Below are 25284 nucleotides of genomic sequence, written 5' to 3' on the forward strand. Positions count from 1 at the left end.
AATTATTCTTACGTAAATTGGACTGGAAACTGTCTTTCTCTTTTTTTTGCACCGGTTTCAGTTCGCATTTCTGGGCCTCGTGGATTTCATAAATTTTGCGAACACTCACACCGCACATATTCGAAACTTTTTCCACAGTAATAGTCAAGCTGTCACCATTTTTTAAGTTCAGATGATAAATCAATACATTTAACACCACACGTTTGTAACGAAATATTTTGTCTACCATATAGGGTATAATTATAGGGGTTTGAAAATTGGGACAGAAGTTACTGGGGTGGAGATAGGGCAAGCAAAACAAACGATAATGTGCGAACGGCACTCAGGGCTTATTTGGAGAGCTGGGTCGTGGATAAGTAAATGGCAAGAGGTAGGATTGGGAAAACTACAAAAAAAATGAAACAAATGGATACTTACATAAATCTCCTGGACAAAAGGGCAAATAAAAACAACACGAAAGACCTCTAGCTATTTGAAAAAGGACGCCGCTTCGAAGAATCCTAATCTTGCTGGATAAAGGAAAAAAGGTTCTTCTTTCCTAAAATAAAGAACACAAACAGGTGTTAGGAGACTTTTCTAAAATAAAACAAAATGGTTCACAGAGATAAATTAAACATTTATTACTGTCTAACACAAACAGTTACAAATATAGATAATACATACAGACTATAGTAATAGTCTCAGAAGTAAATATAAAAATAACAAAGAAAAACTTACATGTGTCCTATTCGTTTACAAGTGGGAATTGCTACATAACTTACAAATGTTGCTGGGCTATAAACTGTGGCAAATAAAAAAATTATTACAAGTAAAGAATTATCTTTTTAAATAAAACTATTCATAAAGATCAACCTTTTCTAAAAACAGAACAAGCTAATGTCACAAAAATATGAATCTAGCTGTCATATGTCAACATTGAATTTAACCGAGAACAATTAAAATGACAGCATGGCCACACCCTAAGATTTACAATATTAATTATTACTTCCTGGTGTAAAATGGTCTCTTTTTCCAGCAATGCAATTTTCCAGCAGTTTCTTCATTTAATAGTCGAATTAATGTAAGCTTAAAACTCTTTTAAAGTAATTTTTCTTGATCCAGCTTAAAAATAAATTTCTCGGGATAATACTGCTTGTACTCGTTACAAAATGTTATTATTCTGAAGCTAATTTTACCGAAAACAATCTAGTAACTTCAGCTCAATTCGTGCGAAACTCAGCAGCTGCTATTCTCTTATTTATATTATAACTTCACTATGATACCGCAGTTTAAAATTTGTGCTGCCAACTAACTAAAAATATAATAAAGCTAAATTTTTGAAAGGCGTTATAAGTTTTAAATAACTTAATATGTAGGTAGATTTTTTTATTAAGATACTAATTTTAAAGTAGAAATAATTTACAGATTCTTTTGCAATAATGTCTTCTTCCTCTTTATAAGCAATTCGGCTTGTTTATTGGCGTATTAATACCTCTATCGAAGGTTGCCACTTCATCTTTGGCGCGGTCGTCTGATACATCTTTTGCCGATTGGTCAGTAATCTCTTGCTATTTTCACGACATGAGTTTCCTCCATTCTGCCTATGTGAATATTCCATTTTCTTTATTTATTATTCATTCATTTATACACTTTACGTTACATTTTTTTCTAATGGCTTCACTTCTCTTTCGATCTCTCAGCGTATTTCCTGTAATTCTTCTCAGTACTCTCATCTCTGCCGTTTCCAGTAGCCTTTGTGTTGTGGCTATGTCGGGTCTTGTTTCTGAGGTATATGTCATTATTGGTCATACACTGGCTTTATAAATTCTTGACTTCATCTCAGTGTTATTGTGTCTGTTGCTCCATATGGTGTTATTAAGGCATCCTGCCACTTTATTTGCTTTTTGTACTTGGTCTCTCACTTCTTTATCCAAGTCTCCATAGCTAGACAGTGTAGTTTCCTGGTATTTTATTCCCATTACTTGTTTAATACTAATGTCATCAATTTCTATTTTACATCTGGCTGGTTCTTTGCTGACTACTATTGTTTTAGTTTTCTGAGATGAGATTGTCATATTAAATTCGTTTGCTCTTGTGTTAGATCTGTGGACCAGTCTTTGCAGACTATCTTCATCTTGGGCTATCAATATTGCGTCGTCTGCCTAATAGAGTATTCTTATTTCTTTGTTTTCCATTATGTATCCTTTTCCTTTTTTAACGTTTTTTATGATTTCATTCATCATCAAATTGAAGAGCTTAATGAATCCCCTTGATTTTTTCCGTTGCCTATTTCTATATATTTCTCGTTTTTCGTAAATTCGTTGTCCTCTTTCTCGCGTTAGTCATCGTTTGCAATAATGTCAAAAACCTAAATTCAAACATTAGCAAGCTATGGTCGCTTTCGGATTATTGTTTCGGATTATTAATATTAACGTTTGTTTTAATAATGTATCTTAATTATTATGATTATTATTATGAGTATTCTAAAATTTAGTCTAACACAGTTCAAAATAATACTACTTGACAATTTCTGCTGATTCAACGACCTTATTAGATATTAAAATTAAAAGTATAACTCCGTTTAAAAACCCCCATTAATGGCTAGTTGTAAAAGGAAATTAAACTAACCGAAACTTTTTAAAAGCTTGTTCAAATCGACAGAACTTAAAGTGAGCTACTCCAAAGCGTCCGTAATAAGATTTTTTCTAAACCAACGACAAACTTAAAATCTTTCTAGTTCGACGAGAATATCAGCAGCTGGCGTGTCGTTCAGCGGGACGATCGTCTTGTCGTTTTACTCTCAGAGTTCGCAGATTTTCTTGGTTTCCTACGAGTTTTTATCAATCTTTGCTGAGAAAACTAATTGATCTTCTTAGCAGAGCTAAGGCATCCACTCGAATCCTCTTGATGCTATTGGCGACTTTATGAGTCGATAAATAGTTCGCAGAAACTGTGTTCGTTGTGATATTACTTTTATTTCATTTAAAAAGTATGACATTATTATATGGAATCATAAAAAAGAATCTTAATTAACGTTAATTGTGAAATATTTAATTTCTTAGGATTATTAATAATTTATTTTATACCAGTTTTGGCACAAAAACATTCAACACAACAAAAATATTTGACTATCCTTTACATACGAGTCCCTTCCCATATCAGTTGGCCCAACGTTAGATTGACAAGAAAATTAAATTTTAGAGAACAAAAATAAAAGCGCAGCGTAAATTTTTAGTGCATCGAACAACATTTTTAAATTTTCTAATTATAAAAAATATTTTAAAACGTAAAAAAAAGTTTACCACTGAATTATATTCTCTTTATTTTTAATGGCATTCACAATTCTTCGAGGCATAGTTTTTACCAAGTTCTGACAACATTCTAATGTAAACGAATCCTATATTTTTTGCAATTTTTTCTGGTCAACAATTCGTTGACCGACCTGGTAGGATGTTTTCTCAAAGCTCTTTTTATTTCGCGCCACAAAGTCTCTATCAGGAGCAAGTCGGGACTGTTAGAAATATATTCCAAAAGTAGTATGCCATGGTTTTCAATATATTGTAAACTCTTTTTTAAAGTATAAAAACCTGCGCCGTCCTATTGGAAGACAAAATCCTCCGCTGATATTTTACCGGTGTTCCATAATCGGTAAAAAAAAATATTTTAAAATTTCAAATATTTGACCCTAGATTATGGGTCAAATATTATTATTATTTCTATTGCCCTAGATTATGACATATGCAGGAATTTTGACTTATCTCTTCAGATAGTCGGGACGAAAAGCTTCATTTTTCCTGCGAATGACGCGATTCCTACTGTCTCCAACACACACTTCAAATCTGCACTTATCACTCCATTTTATTGAATCCCATTGCGACTGAGTAAAATATTTATGCTCTTTTGACCATCCTAGTTTATTTTTCTTTTGTTGTAATGTTAAAAGTGGCTTTTTCTTAGCCTAAAATAAAATGAAATTTATTAACAACAATTCGTACTAATTTTTTCTATAAAATTTAACTATAAAACTTACTTTGTAAGTACCAAATCCTAATTTGTAGGCCTCTAGGTGACTATGATGTTGATCTAGAAACGTGTCTTTCAATACCGTCACTCCATAAAACGCTTAACTCCATATAGTTTACTTGTCGATGTCGATGTTGAATAATGCGTCTTAATGCCTTTATTTGGGAACTGTCTAATGCCCTGTAGCTTGTAACGATAATATTTTGCCTATCACATGGAGTATTATTATAAGGGGTAGAAAATTGGGGACAGAAACTATTGGGGTGGAGATAGGGCAAGCAAAATAATCGAAACTTATGCGGACGGCACTCAGGGTTTGTTAGGGGAGCTGGGGTCGTGGATAAGTAAATGACAAGGGGTTTGGATTGGGGCAACTACAAAAAATGGAACAAAGGGGTACTAACATGAATCTCTTGGGACAAACAAAACAAAACACAGAAAGGAAACAGGAAACACCCCTAGTAATGTAAAAAGGACGCCACTTCGAGGTGCCTAATTATAACTATTACAACAGCTAGTTGTAACTATCGAAATAATTATTAAAAATGAAAAACATATCTTTTTCAAATGAAACTCAAAAAAGGGTTAGTTAAAAAATAAACAAAATGTTAAGAGAAAAAAATTTTACATTTTTGTGTCTTACCACAAACAGTTATAAAAATAATGACACAAATTACATGGGTCTATATATATATACATCGGTATATATTTCGACGTTGTCCGATACCTAAACACCATCTCTTCCTATCTTCGCAGTCGTTTGTTTTTAAATTTCTTTCGCTCATGGACTTGTTTACGCCGTGTTACCATTCTAATCTGGGTCTTCCTCTTTTCCGTCGACCTATCGGTTGCCATTCTATTACTTTTTTGGGGAGTCTTGATGTTGGCATCCGTTGAACATGCCCATACCACCTTAATTGTTTCTTCTCTGAGTTATATTTCCTTCTATTCCCATACGTTGTTTTATTACATCATTTCTGATTCTGATTACATGGGTTTATACCAAAATAAAATATAAAAAAGACTTACATATGTCCTATATGTTTACAATTGGCAAACGCTACAAAAAACTTTCAAAACTATTATTACATGGAGGTTAACCTATTTTTAAAACAAAACAAATTAATATAAAAAATAATAAAACGAGCTGTCATAAGTTAACATTAAATTTAAAACAACAATTAAAATGACAGCTAAAGTTAAACAATAAAATTTACAACTTTAAATATTACAATTTTTATCCTGTATGAAAGCAATTATTGTTTTTTAAAAAAAATGTCTACTTTACTTTGAAATTTATACACAAAAAGCCGGCACTGAACACAAAACTTTGGACTCTTCATCTTAAAAAACAGGAACAGGTAGAATTATACTGCATACACAATAAATTGCTACTATTAACTGCTACTAAAAGTATTTTCCATAACGTAAGACGAAGATTTTCATGAAAAGGGACAAAAACAGAAAACTTTACAAATTCGACGAATAAATTTGGATCCAGACCTTAGTTAAAATTCATTAGCACAATCTTGCCTTCTAGTTGCTATCTAGTTTTATTTGCCCTTTCTTTTATGATTCTTAATTTGTGATCTAAGCATAAATGCCGCCTCTAGTGCTCCTTGGAAAACAATGCTTCCCTAACACTACAATAACTTGCAAAAGTATTTGGACACTAAGTTTATTTTAAGTAAAATAACAAAACTGTTAGGAAAACTTCAATTCCAATAAATTATTTTAATTGTCTGTTTAATGATAAACCAAAAAATAAACAACAAATTCCAAAATTTTGATCAATGTTACAACAAATAAACATTTCCAATATTTTTTCATTCTGAAATAAGATATTTTTCAAATCAAAATCACAAAATATTTCTAAAACATGGATACTAAAATCAAGTATTTCCTTCTCGAGCTCGAATAACAGCACTCATTCTTTCTGGCATAGACTTGATCAAAGCAGCAATTTTTCCTTTTGCGGTAATTGTTACCACTCAATTATTAGAGCCTTTTGTAACGCTACCACAGTTTTAAACACGCCATAATTTTGCTTAACTGCCTTTTCCAAGTCATTCCACAAAAGCTCTTTTGGGTTAAGGTCTGAACTTCTAGGAGGCCAAGCTAGTTACTGAATACCAACATGTGTAAAGTATTGTATTGTATCCTGGCTATGTGCGGCTGAGCACTATCCTGTATTAGGAAAACATTCTCAGTTACAAAATCCATTGTAGAGAGGTGCCCGTTAACAAAAGTTTTACTTTATAATGAAATATAATGATAATCAAAATGAAGCAATTAATAGTATATTACATAAGGAGAGTTGTAAGAAGCTTATTATAATACATGCGAGTAAAAAAGTTGCGCGCTCGCCGCTCGCAGTCATATTACAAGCATGTAATAAGTTTACAACTCAAGTTGTGTACTATACTTTTTCTACGATTATTTTCATTTTTAAAATAAAAAGTAACTTTTATTTATTTAACAAAATTCGGGAATAATTTAAATTAAACATTTATTTATAATAATTAATTGTAAAATTTTGGCAATTATTTATAACTATACCCTTATTTGAGTTTGGCGGTTGTTCAATAATACGTGGTGAATGGTGAGATAACGTAAACTGTACGGTGTGTTCTTTTTGCACATTGGTATTTTCAGTGTATGTAAAGGTCTGTAAATTACTTTCAATTGAATTTATAATTCTATTGGCTGTTGACGTCTTATTATTTATTGACTCATCGACATATCCTTCGGCCGTTGTTCAAGATTTGCATCCGCCGTGTCGTTTAAGAGCCATTAAATCACCACCGGCATCTACCAAAATAGTGGCAGAAGTTCGTCTTAAACAGTGACCTGCGTACATTTTGGGATCTGGTAACTTTAAATATTCGGCTATTTGTTTAGGAACACCGCCTATTTTGTTTAATCCTACCACCTGTTTCGTACATTTACCTCTTTGATAATTAAGAAAAAATTGATTTATTTGCGGATCACTAATCTGTAGTCGAATTTCTATATATTGTTTGCAGATTTTATAGAAATTTCTGGAAATAACGAAAGATCTACATATTTTGGTTTTCGTATCAGGAATTTTAACCAATAATATGGTACTTAAATCATCAATGTCACAAATTTTAAGATTTTTTAACTCTTGTTTTCTACAAGCTCCACATATTCCAATAATTGCAATAACCTTAAAATAAAAGTATTACAAGTAGGCACATTTATGTTATACTTTTAAATAACATACCTTTATTAACAAGTACTGTACATCAGGAGCTCCATTTAAAAAAAGTTTTATTTCATCAGGATATAATATTTTAGATTTTTTGTTTTAAAAACCTTCTGATTGCCTTTTTAGATAAGCTCGTAATTTCGGGTAATTTTCAATATTAATATTATTTTTCAAAGTTATAACACTTCTGAGCATAGAATATATTGCCCATAATGAGTATGGTTTAAATTTCTTAGCGATTTCTCCAAAATAAGCCAAGAGTACGTTTTCAGAAAATGAATTTACATTATTTGTTGTACGCCAATCCATAAATTGCTGATATACCTTTTCATATCTTCCTCTAGATTTTTCTGGTAATAGGTTCTCGGTAGTGTTCGCAGCTAACTGCATAATATTGGTTGATGTGCTACTAAATTCATCTCGTCTATTCTTTGAACTCATTTTATTTATCTGTATTTTAATTACCACTATATTTACACTGACAGATTAATAATTTTTAATCTGTCAAAATAACGTCTGTGAATTCGTTTCCATGATAACTCGACCAACTGACTTCCAAGGCTTATGTGATATTACAAATTTTTATAGAACCGAAGCGTAATTTTGTTATTACGTGCTAGTCATTACGTGTCAGTATCTGTTTTGATGTATTTACTTAGCATTGAAATAGTAGGTAATAAACAATTTACTAGTAAGAGAGTAGAAAAAGATAAATACAACATAATAATGAAAATGTAAAGGAATAATAAATTGTATTTTATATTGAACAAATTTTGACACACGTTTTTTTAGTCGTTTGAGCAGTTTGACGCTTTTTAATTGAGCTTGCTCAAACTGTTTTACTTTTTTTAGTGTATTTAGTAAAGAAAACTTGTTGTTTACGTTATAAAAATGTTTTTAAGAGGTAAAAATTCAATAAAATAAAACTGTTATTACTATCACCTTAATCTCAAGTTCGACTCGCTTGTTTATCTTAAATCTTATATTTCGTGTTCAGCCAGTGAGATTTTGCACATCTGTGCCTAAGTTCGCTATTAAACTCCGTGAAAAATTGCGAGACATTAGCATTCCATACATTTCCACCGTTCCGAAACGCTTTCACTCTACCGCACTGCCACTGGTTGGTTGAATTTTGAATTAATTGAATTAAAGACTTCCATTTTATCATGCAAGTATTTTTGGCATGCAACCAATGTGAAAATTTTAATTATGCAGTCGTCTACATGCCGCAATATTTTGTTTAGTATAACTGCGAGATTTGTAAGTTAAACACAAAAATTGTTTGCTCGATTTTTTTGTTGTGTTGCGCAAACAAGTTTTTCGTCTTTCAAAAAGATTTTAATCTGAAAATAATACTGTCGCAAAAATAAAACACGCATATCATAAACGTTATTTTAGCCCAGTCTGGTTAAAAAAAAAGGTGGAAAAATGTTTCGCAGATATCTGAAGCTTTTAAGACATATGTGGAGGATACTAGATGATGAATAGATGAAAAGATACTCCTAGTTTTACCTTGCGTTTTTTTTAAGCAATAATTTATGGTCACAATTTGATTTTTTGTCTATAAATTTTTTCCCTTATATTTTAAATAAACAATATTTATGTCATTTTTTTAAGTCAAGAATATCTTTATTTTCCCGTTTTTTTAATTAAAATTGATAAATAATTTACAGAGATATTTGCAAAAAGCAGTTTTTTTGCACTAATTTATAAATTTTATTAATTTTTTTATTAACAAAATAAAATGGTATTAATACATTTAAACATCAAGGAATTACCATTTTTTAGATTTGTGCGAAATTTCCCCCCGATCAGTCGAATATTTTATAAGTTATTTAATTTGTTTATCCCTGAGGCTAATTATTTAAACTATTGAGCTTGCCCTATGCATGATGCTAGACACATTCAGCAAATTTCATAGGATTCTTTAAGACTTAGACTATCCCAGAAGTTAAATGCATATTGAGTTTTCATCGAAATTATTTACAAAATAAACGTTTGAAAAAGGGGTATGTTTTTTACTAATAAACAATTGTAATAACTTCTATATTTTTCAAGCTACAGACTTGTATGTACAACCATTGGATAGCTGGTAAAAAAGCTCACATTAAAAAATAAAAAACCTTCTATGACCAATAGGAACGAAGTTAGTGACTATTTTTAAAAAAATCATATCTCCATTGTTTATAAACATTAAGAAGTAAAATTAGCACAAATTTTGAATGAAAATCTAAACTATATATTGAAACTTATAGCTATAAAATTTATCTAATTTTTGAAACGACGGTACTTTCGAAAGATTGACATAGGAAAGTGGAGAGGATATTTGTTTCAGCTCCGTTTTTTTTTTCGGCATCGGAACTTCAAATTGCAACACGTAGGAAAAATTTACATTATCTTGGCTTCCTTTGCAGCTGCAAGCCTCTTTTTTTATTCTGGGGTAGCTCGTCGAAATATGAATAACTACATAGTTTTCATGGCCGGAAAATATGGGAAAACTCGGAAAAATTGAGTCCATTTGAAATTCACCCTAAATACTTACTTTTTTTTTAATTTGCTCGAATAGTCTGTCGCAGTATTAATAATGATGACATAATTTTCACCCCCCATAAATCTCGGAAAATCAACATATGTTTTTTCATTTTATATCAATGATGTAATAATACTTATATATTTTATAAATTAAATTTCAGGTAATTTTTTACACATTATATTATTATATTCCTTATATTAATTATAATTGTTTGTATTTTTATAATTAACAATATTGATTTTGATTCTATTTTTCTTACAAATATGATATACAATATTAATCTAATCTGCCTTACTGATTTGATAAAATAAGTCGATTTTTGCAATGTTTATTGAACTTTACTTTTTTTATTTTCTTTACATACATTGGTTTAAGTTAAAATTTGGTTCATTTATTCGGCTTCACTGTCAGGTCTGAACGTTTTTGTTGCAGGTTGTTTGTCTTCGCTTATTAAGTCAGTCTTTTTATACATTAACATATTAATGGGCGATCTTAATGCCAAGGTGGGTAAGGTAAGGTAGGAGAACAAGTAGGAAAATATGGGCTTGGAAACAGAAATGACAGAGGAGATCGATTGATTCAATTTTGCCAAAGTGAAGACTTCGTAATAACAAATACCTTTTTCAAATTACCTCCTCGACGGTTATATACATGGACATCTCCATAACATACCAAAGAAAAAATAGTGAGAAATCAAATAGACTACATTATGATAGCAAGGAGGTATCATAATGCTGTTAAATGTACTAAGACGTACCCAGGAGCTGATATAGGCTCAGATCATAACCCGGTAGTTACTGTGATAGAGGCGAGACCAAAAAAGATTAGAAGACCACACAGAAAAGCAATAGATTTAAATAAACTTAGAAACAAAAATATACGACAAGAAACAGGAGAAGAAATAAATGAAAACCTCCGTTCAGTGCAGCAACAAATTAACGATACAAACAACGTTAACCAAAAATTAAAGTACATACATAGAGCTATATAAACAGCAGGAAAGAAACATCTGACAAAAACAACAACAAAGAATAAGGGGTGGATGACACAAGATATACTAGACTTGATGGAACAAAGAAGAAAGATGAAGAATTACCCAGACAAATACAAAGAAATAAATAAACACATAAAAAAGAGAATAAAAGAAGCCAAAGAGGAGTGGATTAAAGAACAATGTAAAGAAATGGAAACCTATGAGAAAAAGTACGATGCGTTCAATATGCACAAAAAAGTAAAAGAGATAACAGCATAAAGGAAGCATAAAGAAATGCCAAATAGGTAAACTTAGAGACAAAGATGAAAATCTTATTGTAGATCTAGAGAATAAAATAAAAAGATGGACAGAATACCTTTATTTGAAGACGATAGAAACAACTTAACTCAGATAATTAATGCAACTGGGCCAGACATATTGAAAGAAGAAGTAGAATACGCAATAAGAAACGCTAAAAATGGAAAAGCAAATGGACCTGATGAAATTCCTACAGAACTGTTGAAGCTTTTGAATGATAAATCCGTAAGCATAATATTAAATTTTGCAGCGAGGAGCTAAAACAGTTTCCCCTCCACTTTTCTATGTCGATCTTTCGAAAGTAACTTCGTTTCGAAAGGTTTTAAGTTTCGAAAAATTGGATGAATTTAATAGCTATAAAATTCAATATAAAGTTTAGATTTTTATTCAAAATTTGTGCAAATTTTACTTCTTAATGTTTATAAACAATGGAGATATAATTAACAAAAAAATTGTCGCTAACCTTGTTCCTATTGTTCATAGAAGTTTTTTTTTTGGTTAAATGTGAGTTTTCTTACCAGCTATCTAGTGGTTGTACGTACAAGTCTGTAGCTTAACAAATATAGAAGTTATTACAATTGTTTATAAGTAAAAACATACCCCTTTTTCAAACGTTTATTTTGTAAATAATTTCGATGAAAACTCAATATTCATTTAACTTCTGACATAGTATAAGTCTTTAAGAATCCTATAAAATTTGTTAAATGTATCTAGCATCATTTATAGGGCAAGATCAATGGTTTAAATAATTAGTCACAGGGATAAACAAATTGAATAACTTTTAAACTATTTGACCGATCGGGGAGAAATTTAGCACAAATTTAAAGGACGGTAATTCCTCAATGTTGAAATGTATTTATAACATTTTGTTCTGTTAATAAAAAAATTAATTAAATTTATAAATTAGTGCAAAAAAAAACTGCTTTTTTGCAAATATCGTCGTAAATTATTTATCAATTTTAATTGAAAAAACGGGAAAATAAAGATATTCTTGATATAAAAAAATGGTATAAATATTGTTTATTTAAATTATAAGGGAAAAAACTTATAGATGAAAAATCAAATTCTGACCATAAATTATTGTTTAAAAAAAACGCAAGGTAAAAATAGGAGTATCTTTTTATCTATTCGTCATCTAGTAACCCCCACCTATGTCTTAAAAGCTTCAGATATCTGCGAAACATTTTGCCGTGAAATCGATGATTTTTGTATAACCAGACTGGGCTATACCATGTCTCAGATATTTCCCTCTTTAATGATCCTTCCTTTTCTGTATTTTTTATTATTTCAATCTTTTAATCTTTTTCCTCTTTCTATATATATATCAACATACTAAACAATATATGATATGATAGATCTTAACCTTTAAAAACAAACCCACTTAATAATCTTCTGGTAACTCTACCTACAAGTTTATTCCATTTCTAACTATCAGTAATACAATAACTGACTACTTACCATCAATTACATTTTATAGATCAATTTAACATATTTCTGATTCTTTCTCATCCCTTTACTATTATGTCACCTCGGGGGAACAATTAAGGGTCTAACCACCTTCTGATATCCCCGGGTGCTCTGTAAAGGGCTTCGAATACACTGTCGAGAGCTCCTCTACTTAAGTCCCGGGGATATCAGAAGGTGGTTAGACCCTTAATTGTTCCCCCGAGGTGACATGGCGCCCCACGTTGGGCGCCATGTCACCTCGGGTCTAACCATCTTCTGATATCCCCGGGTGCTCTGTAGAGGGCTTCGAATATACTGTCGAGAGCTTCTCTACTTAAGTCCATTTTCGGGTTATGGACATGGAAAATATTTATCTTCGGTGTCTTGCCTTGAAAAAGGCAAGATATTTCTTACATGGCAATTTCTTCGTCGAAATAAAAACACCAAGTTAAGTTGAAACAATTCTCAGCCACAGAGTATGGAAAATAAATGCAGGAAGCAGAGCCCCGAGAGCACTAAGCTCTCGGAGAGCCCGTGAGGGACTGAACTGGCTGACCTGAAAATCGCCAATATTTATATGCGCTGATCGAGCGATAAATAGGGATTTCCAGGCCAATGGGAAAATTCGAGGCGGGGCGATGCGCATCGAAATGCGTACTAGTCCACAGACTATGGCATTCGATGACAATTAATTGTATCTTTCTACCTTATAATGTCGATAATAATGTCATGATAATTGTTTACTTTAACTTTTGGTCGCGTTTTCAACATTTCGTCCCACTGTTCATGCCATCTTATGTTGTTCTTAAATCCTATGTGAATAAACAACCATGAAATAAAACTACTTACTAATTAACAACCAATAGATGTTTATTAATTTGTTTAATCTAGAATAAAAGACCAACATTTGATCTGCCTGCCTTAAATCCCGCTTGAAAATATGTTTCGAATGCAGCAAAATAAATATGACTTTCATACCCAGCTAACTATTAACGGTAAATGAACAGTTCTGTTTATAACTAAATAGAAAGTGATAAACACCAACATGGATCCTAACTACTTTTCACGTTTTTCGCGCGTGAATAAAAATAAACACTCTAAAAAAAGTTTGCAAGGAGACAGAAACGAAATACGTCGCGGTTCCAGTCTCTCCAACTTAAATGAAGTGCTAAAAAGTTTGCCGGATCTCGTTCGGTGTACCACGACGGATCAAAAACTGTTCGTCAGCTCCGATGACCATCTCCAGACCAGTCCGAACTTGTCAAGATCGTTGAGGGCCAGCAGTAATGCCATGAGCGAAAGAGGAGGTAAGTTCGGTTTGAAGATGGTGATGCGAATTTTGGTTTTGACGAATTATAAGTGAAATTACAAGTATTAGATCATCTCTGAATTTTTGCAGATCAATGATTAATATGATCAAAAAACCAATACAAATTTAATTATATATTTATTGCAAGGTTATAAAACGGATTATGTTGCTTGATTTTTTTTTGTCATTTTTACTTCCTATACTGATACTAATAGAGCTTTTATTTTAACCCTTTAAAGCCCGATTTTTATTAAATAAAAAAAAAACAGGATTTTTGTGAAATTTAGGTATTTATTTTATTCTTAAAAAAAATTCAGTCAAAATAAATAATAAATATAAGGTTGAATGCTCGAATAAATGAATTTTGATCAGATAAAAGGCTTATATCGAGCACAGTTTAATTTAATCTTGCCCAAGTACTTTCGATCCCTAGATCATCTTCAGGGGCATTTCGTCAATTGCGGCCTATCCGACAAGAACAAAATGTCATTAACATATAAATGTACATCACACTACACTACAAAAGGACAAACAAACACTTTAAAAGTATTTAAGAAAGGCTACGTGCAGAAGCCGGAGACAGAATGGCTCCCGATCTAACGGAAATGTTGGGGTGACATGTGACAAATGACAGCTTGGATGAGCAGTCACAATCATAGATATGTGATCTGCACCTTTTAAAATTCTATGAAACTAAGTATTGACCAAAAGTCCAACTGACACTACTATAGAAGGTCACTGATGAAATATAAAAATATATAGAATATTTTTTAAGTAGATTGAATAATCCAGATCTCACACTCAAACCTGTCTGTAATAATTAAGGTGTTAGTTTGAGAGCAACTGAAATCGACGTAAAGTAAGAATGCAAGAAAAGGACTAAACAATATATTCGACAGTGGGTAGTTGACTACAATAAAATGGTCTACCAAGCACTATCTGTAATGTAGAAAGGAAGAGATCTGACTATGTAATTAAAATACTAAAAATTGAAAATCAAAATTGAAAGCAAAGTATATAAATGGGGTGTAATCCAAGTAGTTCAGTTGAACCCACAGTCAATGGTATAACTATAAAATTAATATGGATGTGCTCAGTGCAGGAAGTCTAAACAGTCGAGCTGGGTCCCCTACGAGGTGAAGCTGTAATAAAGTTTTTAAAAATAGGTTTAAATTTAGTACAATTTAAATTAATTTGAGTATTAAGACAATGAGAGTTTCCATTTGTTTCCCTTGTAATCTCCAGATCTTCCAATAAATCCAACTCCATATAGTTTTTCTTTCTACTAATGTCATGTAAGATAGATGAACCAGTGTTGATGTTAAAATTGTGTTTACTGAATAATAAGTGTTGACCAAAACTTGAAGAGTTTGGTCTTTTCAAATGTTCTGAAACTCTAGTGGATAACTTTCTAATGGTTCTACCTACATCAGAGGCATCACAATCATTACATTTTAATTTGTAAATACCACTTTTGTCAAGTGTGTTCATCCTATCTTTGGTGTTGATTAAGAAGGAACCTAAGGTGTTGTGTGACTTGAAGGAAATTTTAATGTTATCAATTATAGAAGTAAAAAGTTTAGATATTTTATTGGAAATGCTGCTAATATAAGTGAAGAAGAAATATCTGGTGTTATTTGAAGCAGTAGGTTGAAGAAAACATTGTAATGAATATGCAAGCTTTTCTGCAATTTTTAGTTTAGCTCTATTTAGAAGCTTATAGATAATGTTAGGATCATAACCATTATTGAAAGCAATTTGTTTAAGAGTATTAAATTCTGAATTAAAATTATCATTAGAAAGTGGAAATTTGAGTAACCTATGAATGTAACTGTTGAAAGCAGCCATTTTATGTTGGGTTGGATGATTTGATGTATCATGTATAACATGATCTGTTTGGGTAGGTTTTCTGTAAATATTGTACTCTAAAGAATCTTTATTGCGGGATATAGTCATATCCAAGAAGTTCAACTTTTTATCAGATTCTGGTTCCAGAGTAAAAGAGATGTTGGGATGGAGGTTATTAAGATCATCCAGAATCTGTAAAGCATCATCTTAGGTTCCCTGTATGAGAGCTATACAATCATCAACATACCTTGACCAAAAAACTATTTTGTTGTTGTTAACAAACTTCTGTTCTAAGCTGTCTAAGAAAATGTCAGCTAGAAAAGGTGATAATGGAGATCCCATTGCTAAAACTGTTGGTTGTTTATGTATTTTTTTAAAAATTGAAAGACGTCCTGATCCAGAGAGAATTTAAGTATAGTTAAGATAGCATCTTTGTCTTTTGCCGATATGTTGCAATTGTATTTGTATTGTATTGTATTGTATTTGAATTTTATAGTTATACCATTGACTGTGGGTTCAACTGAACTACTTGGATTACACCCCATTTATATACTTTGCTTTCAATTTTGATTTTCAATTTTTAGTATTTTAATTACATAGTTAGATCTCTTCCTTTCTACATTACAGATAGTGCTTGGTAGACCATTTTATTGTAGTCAACTACCCACTGTCGAATATATTGTTTAGTCCTTTTCTTGCATTCTTACTTTACGTCGATTTCAGTTGCTCTCAAACTAACACCTTAATTATTACAGACAGGTTTGAGTGTGAGATCTGGATTATTCAATCTACTTAAAAAATATTCTATATATTTTTATATTTCATCAGTGACTTCCTATAGTAGTGTCAGTTGGACTTTTGGTCAATACTTAGTTTCATAGAATTTTAAAAGGTGCAGATCACATATCTATGATTGTGACTGCTCATCCAAGCTGTCATTTGTCACATGTCACCCCAACATTTCCGTTAGATCGGGAGCCATTCTGTCTCCGGCTTCTGCACATAATGTAGCCTTTCTTAAATAATTTTAAAGTGTTTGTTTGTCCTTTTGTAGTGTATTGTGATGTACATTTATATGTTTATGACATTTTGTTCTTGTCGGATAGGCCGCAATTGACGAAGTAAGTCTATAAACGTTAATCACATAAAAACTCTTTATCAACCATAAACTTCGAGTTTTTATCGAAGTTAATCAATTTCTTTAGTTATAAAAAAACGTTTCTTGGCTTATTTCAGATGCCCCTGAAGATGATCTAGGGATCGAAAGTACTTGGGCAAGATTAAATTAAACTGTGCTGGATATATGCCTCTTATCTGATCAAAAATAAATAATGTTGATCCTGAAGTATATCCTACAGGATGTGGTATTCTCAAGAGACCAGCAGGAACATAGCGTAACAAAAAATTAAATGAGAAATAAAAACCAGGTAGCACTACTTTCTTCCTATTGTTTTACATGGAACGTTGCAAAACAATTTTGTCATGTTTGAGACAAAGTCCGACATTGCAAGATGTGCTGCAGTTGGCACATCTCAAAGAAGTAGTTCTTTGGGGCATATGAGAAGACTTTGAATGGCCCAGTTTTAAGAGAATATGTCTTTTGGATTTACTCACTGGTTTTTCTGCTGATGGTCTTCCCCTTTTTAATTGTTCTAGAGTTCCAATAAGGCCTCTAATCGCAGAGAGCTAGAATTCTTTCAAAGACATACTTTTGGATTGGCTTCTAAGTTGAAATAGAAAGATTGCGTTTACGATGCGAGCATCCACAAAATAAAAAACATATTCTATGCCACCACTTGTGTGATTTACGATTCATCTCATAAAGACTTGTCAGCATGTCAAATTTGTCAACATATATCATATGTGAGTTGTAGAGCACTACCATTTGTGGACATAAAACCTCATTCAGAGTAGCGTCTTTTGTCTTCTCTTTACAACTTCGTTTGTTGCTGGATTTTGGTGATTTGCAAAAAGAATCACACTTCTGCGATCCATCCACTTCAACGCAGATAGTCCATCTGTTGAAATACGGTAATCTGAATCTCCTCAGGTTCTTTCTTTCTTTCTTTTGAACGGTTCCACTGGCGTAAATTTCGTCCGACAATAAAGATCTCTGAAGATCAATACAGTTGAAATAATTGCCAAAGAACACTCGGTGGTATTTATTTACTAAGATCCTTGTTAGATGATGTACGACTCGTTGTCCTAAGTTTTTTTCGGTGGAATTTTCCACTTTACCGGTATATATCTGCAACTCACACATGAATTCGCTTGAATCTGCTCTAACCCATACTTTGTAGCCACGTTTTATAGGTTTATTGGGCATGTATTGTCGGATACTGCTTCGATCTTTGAATCGTATCATAAACTGATCAATCGCTTGAAACTCGTGTGGATTCATTGCTGCAAGAAACGTTTCTGTGAGTTTGGCCAGTATGGGTCACACTTTGTAAAGTTTGTTAAATCCGGGATCACTTTTTTTGGCTGCACTGTATTATCAACCAGATGTAAATTGCCTAGTAACCAAGCGAATCTGTTACGTGACATAACCGAACTAATGAAAGGGTTTCATAATTCATTACTTGACGACCAATAATCTCTGTAACTGGACATTTTCTTTAAACCCATTAATAAATTGTGTCCAAGAAATGTTTTCAGTTCGTGTTCTGTGGTAAATCCATTTCCTCCTATATGTTTTTGAACTTAATATAGATTGATTTGAAATACAATTAGGTGAATTAGATCCTAGGAAATAGTTCCAAAAACATATCTGTCGGGTTTTCTGCAAAATTTGGAATGTTTAGGCCTATAGTTTCAATAAAATGATTTATTTGTGTTATATAACTTTTATTTTGGGTCCAAAATATAGAGTTATCTCGCTTTGCTAGCCGTACTGCTAACTGTACATCGTCTTCACTATCCGATTCCGATTCTTGATTATTTGGACTATTGGTTGTTTTATCTTGATTGTTAATTTGGTCTTCAAACACGATATCCATATTTCCAATATCAAAGTCATCCTCATTATTTGGTCGCCGAAATTCTTCTTCTTCTTCTTGTGCCACCGGAGATTGGAAATCATCAAGGCTATCCTGACCTTGTTTACAGCTGACCTAAAGAGTTCATTAGTGGTACAGCCAAACCACTCTCTCAAATTACGCAACCACGAGATTCTTCTACGACCTGGATTCCGTTTTCCTTCTATTTTTCCTTGCATTATATTTTGAAGTAATGCGTATTTATGTCCTCTCATTAGGTGACCCAAATATTTGAGTTTTCTTCGTTTGATATTTGACAAAATTTCTGGGTCTTTTCCTATCCTTCGCATTACTTCAAAATTTGTAACTCTTTCAACCCAACTTATCTTCAGCATTCGATGGTAGCACCACATCTCGAAACTTTCAATATTTTTTATGTTGTTCTGTTTGAGAGTCTAGGCCTCTGCACCGTATAATAGCGTGTTAAATACGTAGCCCCTTAGCATTCTTAATCGTAGAGGGATGCTTATATCTCTGTTGCAGAACAATTTCCTCACCTTTATGAAGGTGGCCCTGGCAATTTCGATACGTCTTTTTATTTCATTGTTTTGGTCTCCAGTTTCGTTTATTTTAGTCCCTAAGTATTTGTAACTTGATCTTTTTCAATTTGAATGCCGTTTATACTAATATGTGCTCGTTGTGTCATGTTCTTACTGAAGACCATGTACTTGGATTTTTTGATATTGATACTTATGCCATAATTGTTGCAGGCAATATTTATATTTGTAAGTAATCGTTGTGATTCTTCTACTTTTAATGCATCTAGTACAGTGTCGTCTGCGTATCGAATATTATTTACAACCTCTCCATTGATTACGATTCCTTCGTTTGCTATGCAATAGAGTTTCCTGGCAGATGCTTTCACTATAAACATTAAATAGCAGCGGTGGCAAAATGCATCCCTGTCGTACTTCTCTACGTATTTCTATTGCTTGTGATATCTCATTTTCTATTTTGATGTTAGCTTTCTGATACCAATATAGATTGAGAATTATTAGTAGATCTTTATTATCTATGTCCTTTCTTTCAAGAATGTCTCTTAGCTTATCATGGTACTCTGTCAAACGGTTTTTTAAAATCGATAAAACATGTATGTACTTCCTGATTAACGTCTAGGCATCTTTGTGTGAAAACATTAAAACCGAAGAGAGCTTCTCGAGTACCTAATCCCTTTCTGAACCCCATCTATGTATCACTAATATCTGAATCCAACTTTTGATAAATTCGGTTGTGGATCATTTTTAGAAATATCTTTAGTAGATGGCTCATTAAAGATATTGTTCGATGTTCTGAACATTCTTTTGCATTGGATTTCTTTGACAGTATAACGAATGTAGACAGCCACTCTTGAGGTATAATACCAGTTTTGTATATTGTGTTAAATAAGTGCAATATTACACCTATTAAGTCATCATTCAAGAGCTTTAGCTATTCGTAGGAACCTCATCAGTTCCATTTCCCTTTCCAGTTTTGGAATTTCTAAGTGCCACTTCTACTTCACATTTTAGGATTTCAGATCCCGTTTCACCATTTACCTGACCAATGTTATTTCTGTTGTCCTTAAAGAATTCTCTTATGTATTCAATCCATCTATTAATTTTATCTGTTAAATCTTTAATAATCTTTCCGTCTTTGTTCTTAAGCAAACTTATTTGATCTCTTCTTTGAGTTCCTGTAATTTCTTTTACTGTTTTATGTACAGTGAATGTGTCATATTTTCTTTCACAGTTTTCCATTTCTACACATTGTTCTTCAATCCATAATTCTTTGGCCTTCTTTATTCTTTGCTTAATGTTCTTATCAACCTCTCTGTATTTTTGTGCATTATTCTTCATTTTACGTCTTTCATTAGTTCTAGTATGTCTGATGTCATCCATACCTTGTGTTTCTTTGCAGATCTGGTTAGGTGTTTCTTCATTAGGTGTTCGGCCAAAATTCATCAAAATTCAATTCATCTCCCAAGACGCTTTTAGTATCAGAGACAATTGACTCCTCGTCACATGGAATTTTATCCAATAAGGTGTCACCCTTATTTTGGGACCTATTTTCCAAATGCCTAAAGCTCCACTTTTGATTTTGCATATTGACAGAATTCATATAGAAAGTGCCTTGTGGTCGTGCCAGAATACCAAAAAAAAGACACTTTAAAAATATCACCTACCCGTAGGTTTTGTAATTAATGTTAATTGAATAAACAAGAAAACAATTAAAATATGTCGCTCTTTGTCAACATCGAACGTCCGCTTCAAATGTCTGCTTGACTAGTTATATTATCCAGTCAATTTGACTTAATAAAATCGGTTTTAAATTGGTTAGACAATTAGAATATAATATAGGCAACCAATTTTACACACTGGTATGACTAAAACCGCTGGGAAGTTTAAAGGAAATGTTTGTAAAAGTGGTCATCTCAGCATACCGATAGTCGTTAAAGGGTTAATACATACCTGTATAAGATTTTTACTTAAAATCGACGATTTTTTCACAGATAGACTGGGGTGTAGAGTATATAAAGACCAAATATATATCTAATTCTAATGCTTGTGGCTGCCCACAGCGTTATTATTTCTGAATCTAACCAAAAAGAGACGAAAGAAATTGCCCTACGTAATCTTGTTGTAGCTACACTCTCGGTACAGCAAGTTTACAAATACATACCAAACAATAATTACTATACATCTAGTTTATTTCAGTGTGCTTTCGAGTATTTCTACAGGAATTTAAAATAGCTACATACACATTAAAACCAACAAATATCCCTGTTTTCTTTTTTGTCTGCGAGCGTTGTTAAAAGCTTTTTCGCTGTTGAGTTAAAAGTTCTCCACGAAAGAATGATAAATTAGATAGACAACATGAAGGCTCTCACAGACCAGATGCAACTTTATTCGCTGCTAGCAGAATTCATTTCTGTTAATGGTACGTAATTATATTAGTTTTTTGATAAATTATTTATTGAGGGTTGAATTGAGAGAATGAATACTTGTTTATAATAGAAAATTGTTAGATTCAACAAAAAATGATATTTTGGCGATATTTTCTTTCGAGTTAAATGTAGACTACTATAGTAGAAATAAAAATTAGGTGTACCAATATTACTTTTCCGATAAAGGGTATTTGCATTCGCAATCTTTGGACTCTATATATTTTAAAATGACAAAAAGCTACAATTTAGTCCAAATTCTTTAACTTTTTAATTAAAAAAAAAGCAAAACAAAAGCTAAACAAAATTATTATGATTAAATAGGTATTTTCAATACCTTTTATACAAGGTATTACTTGTCATAAGATCCCATTTAAATTATCTGTTACAGTAGGCGCTGTAACGTCATCTGTCACTATTACGTCACCTGTTATGTCTAGTTGAGAAGCCTACGCCTGTTTATTATCTTCCTCCAAATTTTACTTTTACAAGTATAACCATTCAAAAAATACGAGGGGGGAACGGACTTTTGACTAGCACTGTATACGTATTAATGTTCAAGGCAAATATGTCCAATGTTGATTAATAAAATTACAATAAAGTCGAGTTTTTTATATTGAATGCCAAACATTTATCCATAATTGGATAAATACTTAAAATTGTTGTGGAAAACTTTTCGTGAATTAAGCTACCTCATACATTGTCCACAACTTTTTATCGACGAGCGGCAGCAGCAAAAATACACATAATACAAATATAACGAAACCTCATAAATTGGAATTTTTTAAACGCCCTTAGGTCGGGTCCCTTTATTCGATTCCACCCTAATTTTCAAAGTGAATAGACTGAAATTACAGCAATATTGGCCCATTTCATCCGGGATTTGAGCCAAATTACATGATTTCTCAAACTCCAGTAAGGATTTAAAAAAACGAAATCAAAGAGATTTGATGATTTCGTTGCTAATCCGGTATAAGAAAGAAGGTTCTGAAAGTGAATCGTTAGGAAGATCTTCAAAGTTGCCAGGATAATTCAGAATAAGATGTTTAAACTAAAGATGTATTAAAGACTTTAAGTAGCTAGCGTGAGTGTCAGAGAACGGTGTGTTTTCCATTCTTTTCAGCATAAAGAGCTTACAAAAGTTTACAAAACCCTTATTAACCTGAGTTTACTGGAAATAAATGGGTCCTGTATAAAGAAAATAAGTCAATACGAGACAATAAAACAAGTTTTTTTTAAAGCTATCTTTAACATATTAATTATCTCTTTGTTGTACTCTCTCTTTTTGTTAACTCTTTACAATGCTTTGGTGATAGTTATGTGTTCTAATAAAATAAAGTAAAATTTTGTTGTTATTATAGAGTGCCTAATGCAGTTCTTCAAAAAACAGAAAAATTTGCAAAAATAATTAATATATTACATTTACATGTATATAGAAGCAGAACTAGAAAGCAAAGAAATAATTACTCAAGTTATGTTTATGAACTTTCGGAATTCAGCGACTCGTCCGAATCCCTGGTTACAAATTTTCTCTTCTTCCTTGATCACATGGGCTACGGCATTAGCTCAATATTCTTTCCGTATCCGTTCCATTGCGAGTTCTAACAAACATTGAACAATTTTTATGTCACCTTTTCACGAGCTACCTAACCCTCTACTTGATCCCAGAATAATTATATCCCAATGTTAAGGAGGGAGTCCCAATGGTGATGCCTTTAACATGAGCCATTGTATCTACATCTACAACATGCTGACGATATCTGTTACGATGCTGTCTAATGACACTTATAAGCTCAGCCTTAACTATGTTCTCGGAAAATGGAATTTCTTTTTGTCCTAACCAACTCTGCATATGTGCCTTTGTGGTGGCCATAGTTGGCGGATGTTCTATTAAGCTGTTCAGTCATGATAAGAAGCGTTATCCATTACTACCACCGATTGATAAAAAAATTAGTGCACTATCGTCTAAAAAGCTACTCTCACTATCTATATGGACAATAATCAGCAGTTGCCATTTATCCGTTGATCCTCGTAACGCTATTGATAAATCATCCACAAATGCTTGACGATAATTCGTTACAATAGTATCTTTTGAGATCTTAGATACTGTGTGGCCAGCGTTCACCCACGTTTCGTCCAGATAATATAAATCTTTTTGTGGGCAGAACAAAGCTCTCTAACGTCGCCTATGGCGACGAAGATATCTGGGATGTAACTAAATCTTCTATTTTTATTAAGACAGATTTACGGGATCGTTTGGCATATATAAATTTTAAATCTTCTTTTATTATTATCCTTAACGTCTCTGCTCATTTTTGGAAAGAGATCATTCTCTATTACCTTTGTCCTAATGGATTCGAGGGTTGGCGCTGTATTTCTAAAAAAGAATGAATGAGTAATAGTGAGTATAAAATTTTTATGGTTCTTGACCAATTCAATTTTTTTCTATCTATTTTGTACTTTTGGAACTTCTAGTCACAATTCTAGTCACCTTTTTTTTCACGTACAATGCATTCAATTGTCGACACTGATATTCCCATTAAAAATAAACACTGAGCGTGTATTTTTTAAATTTTCAAACACTGTACAAACAATCTACTTTTCTTCTACCAAGATCCCCTTTCTTTGTACATTAATGGCCGTATTGCCAGATTCTAGTAAGAGCCTAAGAAGGTATCCATTGAATTCTGACAGGCAACGGTGGGGGAAATCGCTTTTGGACATCTACGTCACGAAACAAGACACCCTGGCATCTTTCGGCCGAGTAGGAAACTAGGCCATAAAACCCTACGGTAGTGTCGGATTAACCGTGTCCCGGCTAAAACCTTAACCAGCATTCAAGAGAGGTGGTCCTGCCACCCAATGAACAATAAAAAACTAAAAATGTATAAATAACCATACCTATTACCGTAAATCAAAAAATGTTTAAGACGTTAATCCATAAACTAATAAATAATATTAACCATAAATTTCAGATACCTGGCTCAATTTCCTCCTCTCTACTCCTGTTCTTTTTTTTATCACCCCAGAAATCACAGTGTACTTCTCTCCATTCTTTCCCTCCTCTCAACATCATGTTTACAACTTTTCTTTCATCCAGCCCGAAACCCATTCGCCTTTCGAAATCTCCCCTCTCATTTGCCCATCTCTGATAGTTAAAAATGTGGGCGGGAGCGTCCGGTACCCCACAAACAGTATAGTTTGCCGAGGCTGATTTGCCTATTCTATTTGTGAAGGTGCCAAAACTACCATGTCCGGACAGAAACTGCACCAGGAAGTAGTCTAGTTAGATAGAGCCTTCATTTGAAACTGTCGTATAAGCTCTAGATACCCTGAGGAGCATTCGCCTTTGCGAAGTCTCCGTCAGCTTAGCGTATTTCGCAGTGTTTAGTACACTACACCACACAGGGGCAGCGTAGGTTACTACCGTCTGGAAAACCATCTTAAAGCTAGAAAAAGAATAAACATCAATCATATTGTTTGGCCAAATTTCCCCTCATGATAGATACATCAAGTGTACGGCCCTCAGTCCCCGGCGGTTCCAATTTCCCTGACCAAGGTGGCGGTCAGAATAGTGTTGGAGCAGAGGGTGCTAAGAATCACCGGAAGAGATCAGGCCACCAAAACAAACGACAAGTGCATATATGTGCCTACAATGTACAAAC

Source organism: Diabrotica undecimpunctata, chromosome 6, assembly GCF_040954645.1.
Source record: "Diabrotica undecimpunctata isolate CICGRU chromosome 6, icDiaUnde3, whole genome shotgun sequence".
NCBI lineage: Eukaryota > Metazoa > Arthropoda > Insecta > Coleoptera > Chrysomelidae > Diabrotica > Diabrotica undecimpunctata.